Raw genomic sequence first — 18,334 nt, forward strand, 5'->3', positions numbered from 1 at the left:
TTTGACAGAGAGAGATAGCGACAGCAGGAACACAAGCAGGTGGAGTGGGAGAGGGAGAAGCAGGCTTCCCGCTGAGCAGGGAGCCCAATATGGGGCTCGATCCCAGGACCCTGGGATCATGACCTGAGCCGAAGGCAGACGCTTAACGACTTAGCCACCCAGACACCCCACAACTGATGAATTTTAAACAGTAAAATTGATCAGTCTGTTGCCTTTGTGGTATGCTTCCAGGATCGCCTAGACCTTGAGCTTCCTGGGTTACCTTTACTTCTTCACTTGCTGGGGCCTGAGCGATGGGCTGGCTGCTCATGTCAGTGCGACTAAGATCAGTTCTTTTATTTTTATTTTATTTTATTTATTTATTTTTTTTTTTAAAGATTTTATTTATTTATTCATGAGAGACAGAGAGAGAGAGAGGCAGAGGGAGAAGCAGGCTCCCAAGGAGCAGGGAACCCGATGTGGGACTCGATCCCAGGACCCTGGGATCATGACCTGAGCCGAAGGCAGACGCTTAACCATCTGAGCCACCCAGGCGCCCAAGTTCAGTTCTTTTAGAAGGAGGGCCAGGTCACCACTGCCCGTTCTCCTGGGACTGTGGGTGGGAGGCTGGTCCTCAGGAAGAGGCAGCCCTTGCCTGGGACTCAGCATTATGTGACCTGGGGAGTCACTGGCTGGCGTGTCCCAGAACCCACCTCACATTGGGATAATCCAGAGGCAGAGGATGAATGTCAATGAGGAGTATGGACGTGATTCAGACCAGCATGGCTCCAGATCTCTCTGGCTACTAAGAACTGGCTTTAGGGGGCAGTGTTGTTCGCTAGGGCCGGTGGTTAAGAGGAGGGGCTGTTCCTGTCCAAATCTCCTCTGCCTGATTGAGCCTCAAAGAAAGTCAGGGCAAGATGAGTGGGACCAGGGCTTTAAAGGGCTTACCTGAGTTGGCTCAGCTCGGGCTTCCTGTGATAATAGCATAGAGTAGCCTCAAATGCTATAGGACAGTGCTGTTTCAGTGCAGGGCTTTACCTTGCAATTTGTGTTTCTCCTCAGTGTTTACTGAACTGACTTGCCTCCATCCTCCACATTTACCAGATTTACTCCTGGTGAGACAGCCTCGGGGAGGAGGCCGACGGGGGTTGTGGGTGCTGGCAAATTGCTCTCAGCAGCTGTTGCTGAGCGGAAGCTGGAGACTTCCATGGTCGAGGTAGCTTGGAGCCTCGGTTTCCCCAGCCAGCCATCTATGGGCTGGAAATAAGATCTGTCTTAGAAATGTGTGAACAGGGGCGCCTGGGTGGCTCAGTCGGTTAAGCGGCTGCCTTCGGCCCAGGTCATGATCCCAGGGTCCTGGGATCGAGTCCCACATCGGGCCCCCTGCTCAGCAGGGAACCTGCTTCTCCCTCTCTCTCCCTCTGCTTGTGCTCTCTCTGTCAAATAAATAAAATCTTTAAAAAAAAGAAAAAAAAAGAAATGTGTGAACAGTGCTGAAGGGACTTTTTAAAAACTTTCAGCAAAGTGGGTCTTTCAATGGGGTGGCTATTCAGATGGATAATTCCACATTTCCTCCTAAAAATTAGGGATAGGAATTGGGATGTATAAAATGGATTGTGATCATTACAAAATTGCCACTTCCTTCCACCCCTCAGACACACCAGGCTCACTCCAATCTCCCAGCCTTTGCCACGCCATACCTCCGCCCCCGCCCAACCTGCTGCCGGCTGCCCCAGATCCAGCAGGGCTGACTCCTTTCTGTCACTTAGGTCTTGCTCTAATGTCACATCCTCAGGAGCGTCTTCCCCACAGGCCTAAGTTACGCGCCCCCCCCCCCCCAGTATGTCATTCTCGCTCGTGTTACCTTACTCTCTTTTCTTCACAGCAGTGACACCATCAACAATAATAGTAATAGCTAATGTTAAGGAGTATCAACCACATGCCAGGCAGTGTTGTAAAAGCTATACATGTACGAATGCTTCGGATCCTCAAGTTAACCCGATGAGAAGAATATTGTTATTCCCATTTTACAGACAAAGAAATCAACTCCCAAGAGAGGGTAATGCAGTAGTTTGACACAAGGAAGCATCTGTCCAGCAAGTGTTTCTTGAGCCCTGATTATGGACTAGGGCCAGGCTCTGTGCTAGGATTCAGAGACAGAAGAATGAGGAGCTCACCATCCTTGTGTGTGGGTCATCAGGAGAGCAATGTTCCAGATCAGGCTGGGTCAGGGGCTCCTCTTTGAGACCCTGGGGCAAGTTGTGTATCCAGATTCGTGTGAGTTTATTTTTCCATCTGTCAAATGTGACTAGAGGAACCTGCCCCAGCTCTTCCTCTGGTTCTTGAGAGATTTGTTGTTGAAATCACTTGGGGACATACATAGGGCAGAAGAGATGCAGGGTGTCATTGGGGCATCCTCACTCCGACACAAGGAGATAGCAAACCTATTCTCTCTTCCTACCTGAATATAAGGAATGGTAGAGAATTAGCCACCACTCATCTCCGTCATGGTAGTAATGAAAGTTTTTATCAGATGCCACCACCTTCCCTTACTTGTAGGCATCTTATAGTCTCTCAAGGGGCTCTTAAATATCTCAAAGATTCTAGCTAGAATCTCAGAATCATTTTTTGGTCTACTGATGTAGGAGATGCCGTACCTATATAACTGGTCAAGCGGATTATGGTATTTGGGGCAGTGGTTCCATCTGATTAGAACTGTTGCGTTTTATCGTCCAAGGACGCAAAAGTCTCTTGCATAGTGATGGCACTTTTTGAAGGAAGTTGTCCTTATTCATCATTAGGCCACCAGTCTGGCTGTTTAATTTCAACAGTTGGTGTTTTTCTGGAACCTAACGTTAAGGGCACTGTTTTGCTTTCTATGGTTTTTGCCAAGACCATTAGTTAAAAACAAGCCTATGGTAATAGAAGAGATGTTGGTGTGTGGTAGAGAAACAGCTCTCTGGAAACGGCCTTCTTGTTCCTTGTCATTCTTCTGAGATGAACTATAAAAAATGAAGCAACCAAAACTTAAAGTAAAGTGAGCCAACATGTCTGACCCCATCCTCCTAAATGGTATGTGAGAAGGGCGCTTTGGTCTCTGCTTCTTGCCCTGAGCCCCACCCACCTTTCTATCATCCCTGGTTTGTTTCCTGTGTCCAATTTGTTGCACAATCTGTTAATAACCAAACATGCCCTCACAAGCTGGGGAATATTTGCAGAATCATAAAGCAATTAAATTATAATCTCCCACTTTCCAAAATAGACAGGCATCTGGCCTGCACACTCTGGGAAGATCCAAATGCTATTGATTCTCATGTTTCATTCATTTGCATTGTTACTATCTTAATGCAGGCCCCTGTCACCCCATCCATCCCCCATCCATCCATCCATCCATCCAGGAAGGCACTTGTTATGGGTCAGGCCCTGAGCTAGGATTTGGGGACATAAAGGTGAATAAGTTACCCTTCTTGCCTGCAAGAGATTTCATACAGTAATAGCAGGAAACATGACTTCAGGGAAGTGTTCCAAGCTCCGATAGTCAGGGCTTAATATTCCCATTACCGAGGGGCACCTGGGTGGCTCAGTCGTTAAGCGTCTGCCTTAGGCTCAGGTCATGATCCCAGGGTCCTGGGATCGAGCCCCGCATTCGGCTCCCTGCTCGGCGGGAAGCCTGCTTCTCCCTCTGCCACTCCCCCTGCTTGTGTTCCCTCTCTCGCTGTCTCTCTCTCTGTCAGATAAATAAAATCTTAAAAAAAAAAATATTCCCATTACCGAGAAAGGCAGGGTTTGGGAAAGAAAAATTTAATAGAGGTTATGACCTCTGAATCTTAAGTGACAGCTCAGTGCTTACCTATATTCATCCTCCCCTCCTTCCTAGCTCCTGGCCTCTCATCTTTCCACAGATACTAAGCATCTACTAGGAGCAAGTCCTTTATGTCCCCACCTGGTCTGTCTTTGACATTGGTTCACATTCTACCTATTTAATTTCTCTACAGCTTCAGAGAAGCTTGATCTGAAGGTTTTAGCTCCTGAGCCTGACATTTGGGTCCCTCCTTTATGTTGTCCCAGCCTGATGACCAGCTTGTTTTTCCTATCTCCTGTGACCAAGCAGACCTATTCACTGCCCCGGAACATGTCTCAAATGCTGCTCTCTCTTGTTTGTCTGATTTCAGTTGTCCTTCAAGGGCTGATCAAGTCTCCCCTATTTAGGAAAGCCTGGGGAGGTGTGTTGCTTCCTGGTTTGGGGCTTGGAGATATGTGGCTGCACATTTCTGGATGCTCATCACACCACATTGTATCATTACCTTTCTCTGTAGGTCTGTCTCACTCCTTTTTTCATGTTGATGGGATTCTTACTTCATATATCTTGGTTTTCCTCTTTGACTAAATGCAGGGCCTACATATGGAAGTCATCCATCTATATTTACTAATGAAAACTGGGGGGAAATTACACATCCTTTATCACTTCTTCCCGGCAGACCTGTAGTTCTGCTACTGAACTAGAGAAGGTCAAAGTTACCACTCTGGGTACCTATCTATTTTTTTACTCTCAGGTAATGGAGAGTGCGAGAATCTGTGTTGGTTGTCCTCTCTTTGCCCACCTCCTTCCAGATCCATTCTCTGCCTTGCTGTGTCTTGGGGAGGCTGGCCTCTGTGGATTGCATCAACTGGACTCCTCTACCTTACCTTCTGAGTTTAATTGGGTTTGACTAATAGGAGATGCCAGCAGAAGATTCAAGAACAGGAGGAAAGGAAGGTTGGAGTATTAACCCTCTTGCTCCCTCTCTGCTTTATCTGATTTCTGGCTGTGGCTGTTTCTTTATAGCGTCGGCCCCTCTCCCAGAGCTCTAGCCTCACTGGGCTCCAGGAACACCATTCCCTCCCCTTGCCCTTCAGATTTAGGGGTGCTAAGGGCTTCTTGCTGGTGTTAGTCTCTGAGTGCTGCACCATATATTGTTGGTTCCCTTAACCTTCCTCTCAACTCTGTAACTTGTCCATTCATTAAATTATTTTCATTTAGACCCTTTTGGGTGCCATCTACACTATGTTACTCAGTCAACTTGTAGGCTTACTTATCTATCTCAATAGTCAACCCCATGAATTGATCTGTTTCATTTTCTTTCAAAAGTTTCCCCCCACCCAGGGTTGGGGGTGTTCACATTCGTAAGAATTTATAATAAAAATAACAGTCTCCTGTCCCCTTCTGTTGCTAACTGCAGCCCCACTCCCTTGAGGGCAACCACCTTTAACTCTTTCAATTACTTCTTTCTGGCACTTATCTCCATATTTGAAAATAAGGTGCTTTTATTTCACTCCTATTTTAGAAATTATCAGCTAACTTCCTGTTGTGATAGGTGATGATTTAGCTCACTCATACCACCCTTCTACCTTCCTCCCCACATCCTCACAACATAGTTATTTTGTTATTTATAGTTCCTCTATTTGGTTAGCTTTATAAGTGAGATTCTTGCTATTATATTTCTTGTTCATTAACAACAATATTTCTTGGTTCCCTTCTCAGTAAGATGAAGATGTTAGTGTTCTTACCCTAGCTACCTCCCATTTTCCAATTTCTGTCATCTCTATTTTTACCATTACAATATATTAAGGTGATAGCATTTACATTTTTATTTTCTAATTGCCATTAAATCTTTTATGCTTTATCTGTAGGTTGATCCTAAACACTGGAAAATCAGCAATAGGATTTGTCTTACTGTGAATATGTGAATAATAAATTGTATATTGACAGTCTGCCCTTGGACATACTGTCTTTGGCTTGCCTAGTGATTTTTTTCAATTTCAGCCAATATTTTAAAAGAGAATTTTCATAGAAGAGACTTTGGGATATTGTTTTAAAAGTTGGAAGCTCTGGGCGCCTGGGTGGCTCAGTCGTTAAGCGTCTGCCTTCGGCTCAGGTCATGATCCCAGGGTCCTGGGATCGAGTCCCACATCGGGCTCCCTGCTCCGCGGGAAGCCTGCTTCTCCCTCTCCCACTCCCCCTGCTTGTGTTCCTACTCTCGCTATGTCTCTCTCTGTCAAATAAATAAATAAAAAATCTTTAAAAAAAATTAAAAAAATAAAAATAAAAAATAAAAGTTGGAAGCTCTGGCACATATGGTCTGACTTCCCAAATGGTAACCCTCTTGAGGATGCCTCCTTTAGAATGGGCATGCCTACCCCAGTTTGCCACAGTCCCTGCACTCATTCAGTGTATGCATGTGCTTAATACCTAACCTTCTCTGATCATTAACTTACTTGCCTTACCATAAAGGCGTTATGTGTGTGACCCTGATGCCTGATCTATTATCCTCTTTGGAGCCAAGTAATAATATATTCAGATCCTTTTTTTTTTTTTTAACAGTTTTTTATTTTTCCATGAGTATCTTACTGCCTTTTTTTTTTTTTTTTAACCATTCGTTGTTATCATATTGTCATTTTTCTTCCTACCAAGCCCTCCAGCCAGTTGGGTATTTTATATATCCTCCCTTCTTCCCAGAGCCTCTCTTCTCCTCAAGTTTGATCTGGTTGCTCTCTAGGCCTGCTACACAATTGTCATCTGGGCTTTTCCTTTACTATTTTACTAGGTTAGTTCTACTGCTTTCTGGATCTCATCTTTTCTTTGGGTCCATTCACTTTCTTCAGAGAAAAAAATGGCATGTTTCGCTGGGGAGAGTGGATACCTGGCTGCCCCATGAGCCACCCGTGGAGGATTCAACTCCTCTGACTTCAGATTTCATATAATTCCCCCTGTTCAGCCTAACATCTGATTCCTGCCCTCCATTGCCCTGAGTCATGAGCCTCTTGGCCATTCTGCCAGGCTGATGGACTCCCATGATATTCACATCTATTCTGGGCTCAGGCTTCCTGTGCTTCCACCATCAGTTTGTAACCTTCCATAGTCTGTTTATTTTCCCCAGAGTTGTTCCAGTCTCTTTCCTAGTAGCCCTTACCTATTCCCTTTGTTATTTGAAATGATGTCCTTTTTTCTTCTTTTTTTTCTTAGAGAAATAGTGTGGGTAGGCAGAGGGAGAGGGAGAAAGAGAATCTTTCTCTTGGGGCTCAGTCTCACGACCCTGAGATCATGACCTGAGCCAAAATCAAGAGTTGGATGCTTAACCAATTGAGCCACTCAGGCTCCCTGAAATGTCTTTAAAAATTTTTTGTCTTTCACTTTCATCTTTGTAATGATGTATCCATATGAAAAGGATATAAGTGAATGCAGTTAATGTGTTATCCATGTTCCACCTAATAAATATGGAAACTCAACCCTTCTTGAATCTGTTTAAAATTTTTGCCTATATCACTTCAAGAGCTAGCAGGCTAAACTCTCCCCCATCTAAGTAGGGGCTTTTAATCCTAAATTTACCTTCTTTGGGATTTAGGAGAGATTCCCTGTTTATAATACTGCATACCTATCCAGTCCATACTTTTGAAAAAAATGATTAAATTTAGATCTCGTATTAACATTGTTAAGGCAATATTAGCTGCCATAATCATCTTCCAGTTTGGGAGAGTTTAACATGATCAGTTATTTCGTGCCCTTAGAACAGTCAAATGCAAGTGTTCTGGTGTGCCTGGCATTCCTCCACAAGATTATTCAGGGACCCAGGTAGCTCTGTCTTGTGATTCTGCTATGTTGTAGAGGGTACATTCTCAGTGGGGGCAATATTACACTCAAGGGGGCAAAAATTAGTTCCCAGGGGCAAAAAAATTTTACATTCCTCACATAAATATGACAGCTATATCCATGGTACCTAACCAGATATTCAGTATATCTGTGGTATAATTTCCTGGAGGAAGGCAATTAGGACAAAAGTGTCCCAAAAGGCTCCTTTCTGGGGAATAATGATGAAGAAAGGAAGGAAACACTACTACAGGCCCAGGAGGCCCCTGGGTTCAGGTGGAAGGGAAAAAATAAGGTAGTAGAAGCTCACCCACCGCTTTGCCCGCACGGCCCCAAGATGGCGTACGTCCCCGGGCCCTCGTTTCATTGATGAGAACTAATCACAGGGTCCCGTCCAGCGGCAGGATGAGCAGGCAGATGGAGTTCCTGACTGGGCAGCTGCTTCTGAGGGACGCCTCTCACTAAATAATGGGGAGCATGGATTTTGGAGGATGTTTGGCCTCCAAACACAGGGGTCAGCAAACGGTCTTAAAGAGCCAAGTTCTAAATCTTTTAGGCTTGTGGGCCATATGGTCTCTGTCACAACAAGTCTGCTGATTGTGGCTGAAGGCAGCTGTAGACAATATGTAAATGATGGGTGTGGCTGTGTTCCATGGAAGCTCTCTTTGTATAAATAGGGGGCTGGCTGGCCTGCGGCCTGTGGTTGGCCAGCCCTGATACCTGATGACCAATCCAAGGCTTTTCGGTTGGCCACATGTCCTCTGCTTCTCAGACCTGGAGCTTCCTCTCAAGGGAGTGAGGGCGAGGCCCTGGTTTTCCTGGGAGAAGAATGGAATGGGAGACAGCCCTCCACCAAGTGTGGAGAAAGGGGATCTGTTTTGCACGTGATAGTGTGATCCTAAGCCATCCCCACATCTAACCTTCCCAGCCAGCTGACGTGGTAGGAGGCAGAGTCCCTGGCACAGAGTAGTACACGCTCAGAGATGGGTGATGATTGCTGTATTCAGTGCTCGGCGGGGGGGGGGGGTCACTTAACAGGACCTGCATTATTAGGTAAAATAAGTCCGGGGAGGATACGGGTTCCTGTTTCTCATAACATTAGGGAATGGACCATAATGTTCGGTGAATTATTAGCCGATAGTTAAAGCTAATATTTACAAAGAGCTTTTAATAACATGACAAAATGCTTATGTTAGAAACAGGATACAAAATTATATATACAATATGATCTCAACCATAGTTCCTTAAAAGTTTAGCAAAAAAATAAAATAGAAATGAATATTCTCACAAAGCGATGGGATTATGAGGCATTTTCCTTTTGATTTTATAGGTGTCTGCTAAAATACTTCTGGTCACAATGGCAGATATACCACCCCTGCACCTTGCAGAGGCTCCTGGGGCTTCGAGGCAATTCTGTGTCGGGGCAGACGGCCAGGAGAAGGCATAGCCCGCGCCCCCTGGATACTGTCTGGGATTCCCGGGAAGGCTCAGATTTGGGGGTGATAGTTGAAGGGGGGGTGGGAGAGTCAAAAGGTGAAAAGGAGACCCTCTCTCCAGCTTATGTAATCGCTCTAAGGAGAGAGGAGGGGAGAGGGAGAGAGATGGGGCTCAGCAAATGAGTTCCTGGCTGCTTGTCATGTGAAGAAAACTGATGTGAACGACACTTTCCTCCTCTGCTTCCTGCCCTGCTTTTTTGTTCTTTGTTTCATGAATAATGTGAATACAGGTTCCTCATACTTGGGAGTTATTTTTACAAGGTCCCTTCTCTGCTTCAAGATGACTCAGAGCTGGGGCCTTCTCTTGAAGACGTTCCTTGGGAAGCGCTAGAGATGTCAAGCGCTGGGCTATCTAGGGGTCAGGAGTGGGTGTCCTACCTGCCCCTGACCTGTCCTGGTCTTCTTTTTCTCCTGGAGCCATGTCCCCTGCAGAGAGGAAGCAGGGACTGGAAGGAAGGCCTGGCTGAAGGCAGACACTTTTCCTGTGTCCCTGTCTACCCAGCCAGCCCTGCCTTTTCCCCCAGGAGAAACGATCAGGCCTGCTCGCCGGTCTGGAGGGTCCCCAGGGCAGACGCTGCAAGCCTCCAGTACACACGAGAGGTGTGCAGGCCCCAGAAGGCTGCTGGCTGTAGTCTAACGGCATGAAAACCATCTGCGCAGGGTCACACGCACTGAGGGAAAAAGAGGATTAGAGGAGTCTGTTGGCCTGTCTCCCACCACCCCCACTGCTCCTGTGTTCCTAGAGAGTAGGTGCTGCATCTTACTCTCTGTTTTTTCCAGAAACCAAGTCCAGCATTAAGACCTACCTAGTGGATGTGTGTTGGATAGATAAATTGATGATAGAGAAGCCCCTTCCCATGGGTAGAGCTGAATTACCCAGACACCCCTGTGGACCATTGTGGGTTCTGCACCTGCTCCAGAAGAGACATGGGCCCAGACTTTGGCACGTGGGCTGGAATTTGTTACTCTAGGTTGGACGTCGTTTGGCTTGACCCCTCCTAACCATGCTGAGAGGCAGGGTCTCGTTTCCATTTTGCAGAGGGTCGGGGAGATTGGGAGGCATGCCCAGTGTTGTGCGGTTAGGAAGAGGCACGGCTGGATTATTCTGCGCTACATCTGCTGACTCCGTGGCTATTTCCCTGACCCTGTGTTGCCCTGAAACCTCAGAAACCCAGAAGTAGAGGCTTTCCCGCTTCTGGAACAGACTCCATGCCCTCCTTCGTTCTCAGCTGCAATGCCATCCTTCCAGGAGAACCAGTCCTTCCCCTTCTGCTCTGCCTGTAGCGGGAGAGTGGATCTCAGCCACTCACTGCCCAACAACCCTTAGAAGAATATGGTAGGAAGGCCCCTCTCAGACTCCTCTTCTCTGATGGCTTTGGAGAAAGGGGGACAATTGGGGAATAGTCCCTTTTTCCTCCTGCAAATCTTCCCAACCCCCAACTCCCTTTCCCGCTGTTTCTTCTCAGATCACACGGTCCCCAGCTTAAAACCCAAGTTGACCATTTGGAACTCAGAGTGCATTTCCCCATACAGGTAGCTTGAACAGGATGCTTGGTCTGCCCTTGATCTCTCTGAGATAGAATATGAATAGCATTGGCCAAGTAGAGAGCTGGTATTAGCATTAATGATTTTGTCGATTGATTAATAATGTATCGCCATGTCTTGCCTGGAAGACCATAGCAGCCTCGTAACTGTTCTGTCCTTCTCCACTCTTGTCATCCCATAGTTTGTTCTGTAAAACATTAACCAAGCCCCATCTCTCTTCTGCTCAGAGCCATCCAGTGGCTTCCCAGCCCTGCCACCTGGCCCCTGCCTGCCTCACTGACCTCTCTACTAGCCCTCTCTCCTCTCCCCCAAGCTTGTATCACCAAAGGACCCAGCACCCACTCTTCCCCCCTGCCTGGGACTCTCTTGCCTCCTCGAATTACCTTGTTCAATCTCAGTTCATTCAGGTCTCTGTCCAGATGTCACTTTTTCAGCTGACCTTCCCTGTTCGTTCTTCAGAGGGGTGACCTCAGGCATCCATCCCCTTCACTGCTCTGTCTCCTTACCCTGGCCTCTTTTCCTTCCTGACATTATCATTCCCACCTGTCTACTGCTGCTGTATTTGTTTCTTTGTGTACTGTTGGTCTTCTCTAGTAGAAAGTCAGCTCTACAAAGCAGGGACCTGGCTTCTTTTATTTACTGCTCTGTTTCCAACACTAGAAGAGTACCCGACACGTAGTAGGTGCTCAGTAAATACTTCTGAATGAGTAGATGCATGAACAAAGGAATATCTACATCTGACTAACAGGCAGACTGTAGTTAATTAATCACACATTCCAAACCACAGCACCAAAGATGGATGTCTACTTTTCCTAGTCCTTAGGATTCCAAGTGCAGGGACTTCATTTTAAAAATGAATTAGCAGATTATTCTGGAAACCAGGACTTCTTATTCTGCATTCTTGACAAATAGAGACACCTGTTTGCCTAGACAGTTCTTCTCAGGGTTCTAAATTTGAGGAAGGAGGGGGTTAGGGGCACTTTGGTCTTGTGAGCCTCCTGCCAGTAGTTTTACTGAGAACAGCTGTGTTTTCTTGATTAATCTAGAGCAGAGTTTCTCACCTCAGCACTACTGACATTTGGGACCAGGTCATTCTTTGTTGTGGGGACTGCCTTGTGCTCTGTGGGAATTTTTAGCAGCAACCCTGGCCTCTGCCCATTAGATGCTAGTAGAAGCCCCGCTGTGATGACCAAAAGCTGTCTCTGGACATTGCCAGGTGTTCCTTGAGGGGCAAAAACCACCCGAGGTTGAGAACTACCGCTCCACCATATGCTGGAAGCTCCCCACAACAAAGAATTATCCTGCCCCAAAGGTCACTAGCGCCCAGGTAGCAATACTCTGCTCTGGAAGGATGCTTGTCACACCGAACGCTTAGCAGTGATGGAAATGTTCTGTTCTGTGCCATCCAATATGGTAGCCGCTAGCCTAGCCGCATGTGGCTACTGAGTACTTAAAATGTGGTGAGTAAAACTGGAAGAACTGAGTTTTTAAGTTCATTTCATCTTATTTTGATTGAAATAGCCACTTGTGGCTAGCAGTTACTATGTTGGACAGCACAGCTGGAGAGACCAGGCTGCTCACACTTTAGTAGGCACACAGATCGCCTGGGGACAGAGAAGCTGATGCAGCAAGCCTGTCCCAGTACAGACTGGCTTTGAACTCTCCTGTTTTAATAAAACTGAGTGTGAAATTTTGCATCCTATTGCATTGTATAGTTGGGCCTGTTTTAATTAAAAAAAAAAAAAAAGCAGATTTCATCCCCGATATTTAAGTGTATTTCAGGAACACATCAGGTTAATGCCGTGGCTCTGAGGATAAAGGTGATAAAACAGGGTGAAAGGACAGAGGTGTGTTGGGGAGGGGACTGTATGGGGAGAACTTAGTGAAAGGAATAGTATTCCTCTATAACAATGAGGATTTTGTTTCCCTCTTCCGGAATTTTCTCAAATTTAATCTCTGGAGTGAAAAACAACACTTAAATGCTACATTGTATACACAAGCAAAGGGAGCAAGGTCCTACTGTAACTCCCCGGGCCACTGCAAGATTGCACTAGGACTTCAACCCAGCACCCACGACCTCCTTAAGTCAGCGGTTCTCAGCCTTGGCCACATATTACAACCACTTGGGCAAGCTTTAAACACTATTGTTTAATAGGTTTGTGGTAGAACCCAGGCATCCGTGGTTTTCTAAACTCCCCAGATGATTTTGATGTGCAGTCAGGATTGAGAACTGCTATGCTAGCCCATGGGACACTATGGTAAAAAAAAAAAAAACCAGACATTGCCCATGCCATAGTAGGGCTTACAGTCCGACTGGGGAGACCAATTTGCTAATCACATAATTAACCGATTGCAACTGTGGTAAGGACTGCTGCACACTTATATTTCTGGAGAGTCAGAGAAGTCTCACTGAAGCTATAACCTGAAAGCTTGACTAGATGCTAATGAGGGAGGAGCTAAGAGAAGAGCATCCTAGTCAGAGGGACCAGTATGTGCAAAGACCCGGGGGTAGGAAAGAGCTTGGGGTATGTGAAGCCCTAAAGACAAGCTGGCTGGGGCCATGAGCAAGGGGGTAGGAGGCCTGAGGAGGTTGCAGAGTGGCTAGTGGCCTGCTGTTCATCATCAGTCTACAGTGAGTCCGTCTGATGATACGTTCTCAGTATTTGAGCTCTTCTGCTATTGATGTGAATGGCCCAGCTTCTGTGTTCTGGAATAACCAGGTGCATGAAAGCTGGATTAAATGGTCCACCTCTGTCTCATAGTGGTCTGGGCAGGACCCACTCCTGCCATGCAGGACAGCTGTTTTTTTCCTCAAGCTCCATGGGAGTGGGAGTGGGGCATCAAAGGAAGAGAAGAGATGTTTAGAGAGAGAATGAGACTTTTCCCCCACATCTAAAAAGCTTCCGGGCCTCCCCTGACTGTTGGGGGGAATGTGTCTCACTTGAAAATTAGATCTTCTTCCGTGCCACAGTTCTCTCTGCATGGTGTTCGTTAGACGGAATGGTTGGCCCCCAAGCACCTGGAGTCCGAGATTTCTCGTTGTATCGATCACTCTTCAGACTGTTTCCTAGCTGTTCTTAAATTAAAGCTACAGATTGAATCCTCCTCCTCCTCCTCCTCCTCCCCCTCCTCCTTTCCCTTCTTTTTAAAATTGGTGCCAATTCCTAATTTATTGTGGGTGGCACAGAGGGAATTCTTCACACTTCATTTCGTCCTGCTTCCCATTCCAGAGGCTCCCTCTTGTATATCCTGTGTCCCCAGCTAAACCTTCCCCCAACCCATCAGGGCAGGATGTGAGCTCTTCTTTACTATCTTTCTTTTTTTTAGATTTTATTTATTTATTTGAGGAGAGAGAGCACAAGAGGAGGGGTGGTGGGCAGAGGCAAAGGGAGAAGCAAACTCCCCGCTGAGCAGGGAGCCCGACATGGGGCTCGATCCCGGGACTCCGGAGATCATGACCTGAGCCGAAGGCAGACGCTTAACCCACTGAACCACCCAGGCGCCCCTGAGCTCTTCTTTTCATTACAGCTGCTTTGTGGCTGAGGAGAACCTTCCCTCTTTGGTTTGAGCCTCTCGGTACCCATTTAAAGTGTTTGTTTCTGTATATTAATTTTTTCCCTTTCCCCAGCTCTTTAAATCTTTGTTGCCCCCCCCAGCTCTGACAATAGTGTGGTTTATAAGGCGGCATTTGTCACCACGAGTGTGCAGAAGGGAAACTGGGGCCCAAACAGCAGTGTGGGGCAGTGGGAAGAGTCTGGCCTTGCCTGGTGGCTTGCTGGCTGCAGATCCTTGGAAAGGCACACAACTTTCCAGGGCTGTGTCCTCCTGGGTCGTCTGGGAAAGAGATAATAAGATTTCTGTCCCCGTAAGGCGGTGTGGTGATGGAGTAAAGAGGAAGGGCTTCCAGGCTTCAGGGTCTGGCTCCACCGCTCAGTTCTGTGGTCTTGGGCAAGTCAGCAGGTCTGTTTCCTACTTGTTAAATTGTGATACCCACAGTGACTCTGCAGGATTGTTGTAAATATTAGAGGCAATCGCTGGGAAGTCCCAGCACCATGCCTAGTCTGTGGTAGGATGTGGTAGCTGGCCCATCTCCTCTACCCTCTGGGACTCAGCTGTTTGTCCAAAGGATCCCCCGTTGTTCATGGTGGGAGCCCAGGGCTCCTGAGTGGGGCTTCCCGTAAATCTCCAGAAGGACATCTGGATACCTCCAATGCAGTTGAGCCTGGGGCAGATGAGGTGTGGTTCAGTGAGGGTTAGCTGTGGAGTGGGACTTCCAGCTGGGGACTCTCAGCAAGGTGGCTGGGGACCATTGAGGGTACACACCAAGAAACGATGAGTCATCAGGATACCTGGCCACTGATGGGCAACCCCTGAGCCATTGCAAATCTACCCTACAGCCCCAGTAGTGGCTGGGAGATCATTCTGTGGACTCCTTTTGATTTTCACGTTGAGGGAGGGGTGTGGCTGTCCCTGTCCCCTGCTCGCTGGGGTGCAGTGATGGTAATGATGCCCCTTATTCAGGGTCTTTTGGGAACCAGGCAGTGTGCTACTTGCTGATCTCTTTGAGACCCCTGCAAGGAGGCGCTGCTAACCCTGTTTTAACAGAAGACCAAGGGCCGAATGGCCAGTGAGGGATGGAGTCAGATTTGAACCCAAGTCTGCTGGGCCCCAAAGCTCATGTTCCATGCATGAAATTGTATGAATTTTCTTAAAATACCGCCCCCCCCATGATGCTTCTCCAGCAATAATCTTAATAATGGAATGCTTGTCCACATTCCAAAACCCACACACTGTCTGTCTTATCAGCGCTGATCAACTGATTTTTACTACTGGCCAAACTGAATTTAACCAACTCAGCACTACTGAAAAGAAAATAGGTAAGAGTGCCAAAAACTTGGTCTAAAATTGGAGGGAGAGCAAGGTGTCCCCTTTTTGGATGCCTTGTGCCAGCTTAGGATGAGAGAGAATTGCACCTTATATTCCTGGCTTGCCATAGGTAACTTCTTGGGTACTTCTAAAAAAACCTACAAATCTTTCATGCTTGCCTTGAACACCACAGTGACTGAAGCATGGCGTGAGGCCAAGAACCAGTTTGGTCCTCATTACAAGCTTCCTTTCATAGCTAGAACATGCCGTGCTCCTTCTCATCACAGGACCTTTGCACAGGCCGTTCATTGCGCTGGAAACACCTTTTCTCTCCTGTTTCTCTCCTGCCCTCCCTGTTTTGCTTCACTAATGTATTCTTAGGGCTCCGATTAAGGACCAGTTCCTTTGGAAAGCACCACTGACCCTTTTCCATGCTAGGTCTACCCCCGTCACATGTTCTTATAGCAGTAGCCATACTTCTTTAGAGCACATCACTATTAGTTACTTCTAGTTTGTTAATGTTTGTTCTCCCACTAGATTATAAGCTCCATGAAGGCAGGGACCACTTTGGTCTCACCTGTTCTCTGCCTAGTGCCTTGCACTTGCATGGTGCATACCATCACTCAGTCACCATTGGATGGATGAATGGATGTTTAGAGAGATGGATTGAGCCAATTAACCTCACTTCCTCTCCCTTAACTCCAGCCAGTATGGTCTTTTTTTAACAGGGTAGGGAGGTTTTAATTACCTGCTTCCATGTCTATCTTGGGCCTCCTTGAGGGAGAACCCATCTTGAGAACCCTGGAGGCCAGCGCAGCACCTGACATACAATAGATGACCAATAACATTTGGCTCTCTGGTTGCCTAAGTATAGCTCTTGCCCGTGAGACAGCCAGCTCCAAGGACTCAGGCTGTGGCCAGGGAGCTTGCTGAGAGTCAGGACAGCGCGTTAGTCATGGAAACTGAGGGAAGTACGTCCCTGCTTCCCACCCCACACCACGGTTTAGTTTCTTGCTAATGTCTTCTGTGCCGGTTGCCAGTTACTATATTGACTTATTTGTAAACAGTTATTCCCATAACCTTCTCTTCCCCAACATACAGAGATAATGATATACAATCTTTGTAACAACACAGACATCACTTCAAAAGCATTCTGTTGCTATAGGACTGTTTATGATGTGCTTCTCGCTAGAATTTCATGAGCAACAAACTTCCAAATTGCAGATGATTTAGCATTTGAAGCAGGGAGTGAGACTATATGAGTGATCGCGTTAAAAAAAAAAAGACTTTGAAAGGGGAAGTTTTTCTTCTGTGGAGTTATCTTCTAAAGTTTAAAATAAGAACTACTTAAAAGCTGAGAGTTTAGAGGAATGAACACTTTCTCTTAAACATTCAAATGGGTGAAAATGACTTGTAATCTCTCCCTCAAGTATTAAGGCAATAGGCATTTAAAGGCTTTTTTTGGAGCTGGCTGTCACAGACAAAGGATTTCTCAATTTAAAAAAAAATCATTTTTATGGCATTAAATAGTAGGAATGAACACCAACAGCCCTCTTGACATCTCGGAACTGATTTATTTTCTGAAATGTCCCAGTCCGTTTTAATAGATAACACTTTGTTCTTCCTGTTCAGGGCGGTAGCTTTGGCTGGGGTTGCCCTAGTTAGGGCTGGGATGTTTTGACTAGGTTCCATGAGCCCCATGCTCCATAACCTGAACCCAGCGAGTTCCACTGGCTCTGTCCCGACACTTTCCCTGAAGTTCCTGCAGTAGCCCTCCTTCCCGGAGAGAGACTCTCTGATCTGTAGTCCAGAGGGTGAATTTGGCATCAGCTGCATTGCTAGCCACCCTCTCAAGAGATCAGCCAGACATCTTGGGAAAGCCTAATTCTGTATAAACCTCTACTGAGGCTATTCAACTGTGGTTTGTGGAATGGCGCGGGCTGCAAATTGCTTAGCCGTGCATGAGACGAGTACAGAAATGGTGAGGAAGCGCTTAGAAACTTCCATCCCAGTTGGACAGAGTAATCTGTTGAGTCGGATAACTGAAGAGGTGGTGCTTTGTATGAACATTTTTTTCATTTCATTTGTCCACCAGTTCATTTTCATTACCTTTTATAAAAAGAGTTATCTGCAATGGATTGGAAATTAAAACACAAAGACAACTCATCCTTCCTGCCAAGTTCTTTGGGAAGGCCTGTGGGTAGCACTTGTGAGCTGCCTCTGCTCCCCTGTGGGACAGGTAGGCTGTTGAATGAATTTGGGGAAATCACAGCACTTACCAAATTATATTGTAATGAAACATGTGCACGTCTCTCTCTCTCTCTCTCCCGACTGATTCTTGAGAGCAGGGAGTGCATCTAATTCATCTTTTTAGCCTCATTCCTCAGATCCCCGCATGGCACATCGTAGGGTGGGGAAATGTTTGTCCCATCCATGCCTGCCTGTTCCCCGAGGACATGAGAGTGGGTGAGGCCAGCCTCAGGAACTCCCTGGGCTTCTGGATGGTATCCTCTGCAGGACGGTAATGGAGAGCTAGGAACAAACCCTTTCCTTCTCTTTCCTCTGCAGAACCAGGCCTCCCCTTCCCACCTGCCCAGAAGCATGAGAGCAGCATGACTGGCCAGCTGCAGGAGAAGCCCCCAGAGCCAGGCCCCCAACTCAACCATCTGCTGCGGAGGTCAAGGTAAGCTTGCTTGCCTTTCTCCTGGAAGGCTCAGGCATTTTTATTGTAACTAATACTCTGTGCTTCTGTGATCTCATACCACGTGCTGGAAGAATGGGGTTTACTGGCACATGGGTGGGTTTAGAGAGTGCATGGCAG

The 18,334-nt window shown here is 46.7% G+C and overlaps 1 protein-coding gene across 1 annotated transcript in view; it reads left to right on the top strand.

The window, feature by feature from the left end:
* TRERF1 (transcriptional regulating factor 1) overlaps window positions 1-18,334 on the top strand; it is a 198,843-nt gene that overhangs the window by 116,230 nt on the left and 64,279 nt on the right. The window contains exon 2 of the mRNA XM_021691945.2: window positions 18,082-18,196. The gene's annotated coding sequence lies outside the window, so the exon portion shown is untranslated. The remainder of the gene's footprint in view (window positions 1-18,081; window positions 18,197-18,334) is intronic.

Source organism: Neomonachus schauinslandi, chromosome 8, assembly GCF_002201575.2.
Source record: "Neomonachus schauinslandi chromosome 8, ASM220157v2, whole genome shotgun sequence".
Lineage (NCBI taxonomy): Eukaryota > Metazoa > Chordata > Mammalia > Carnivora > Phocidae > Neomonachus > Neomonachus schauinslandi.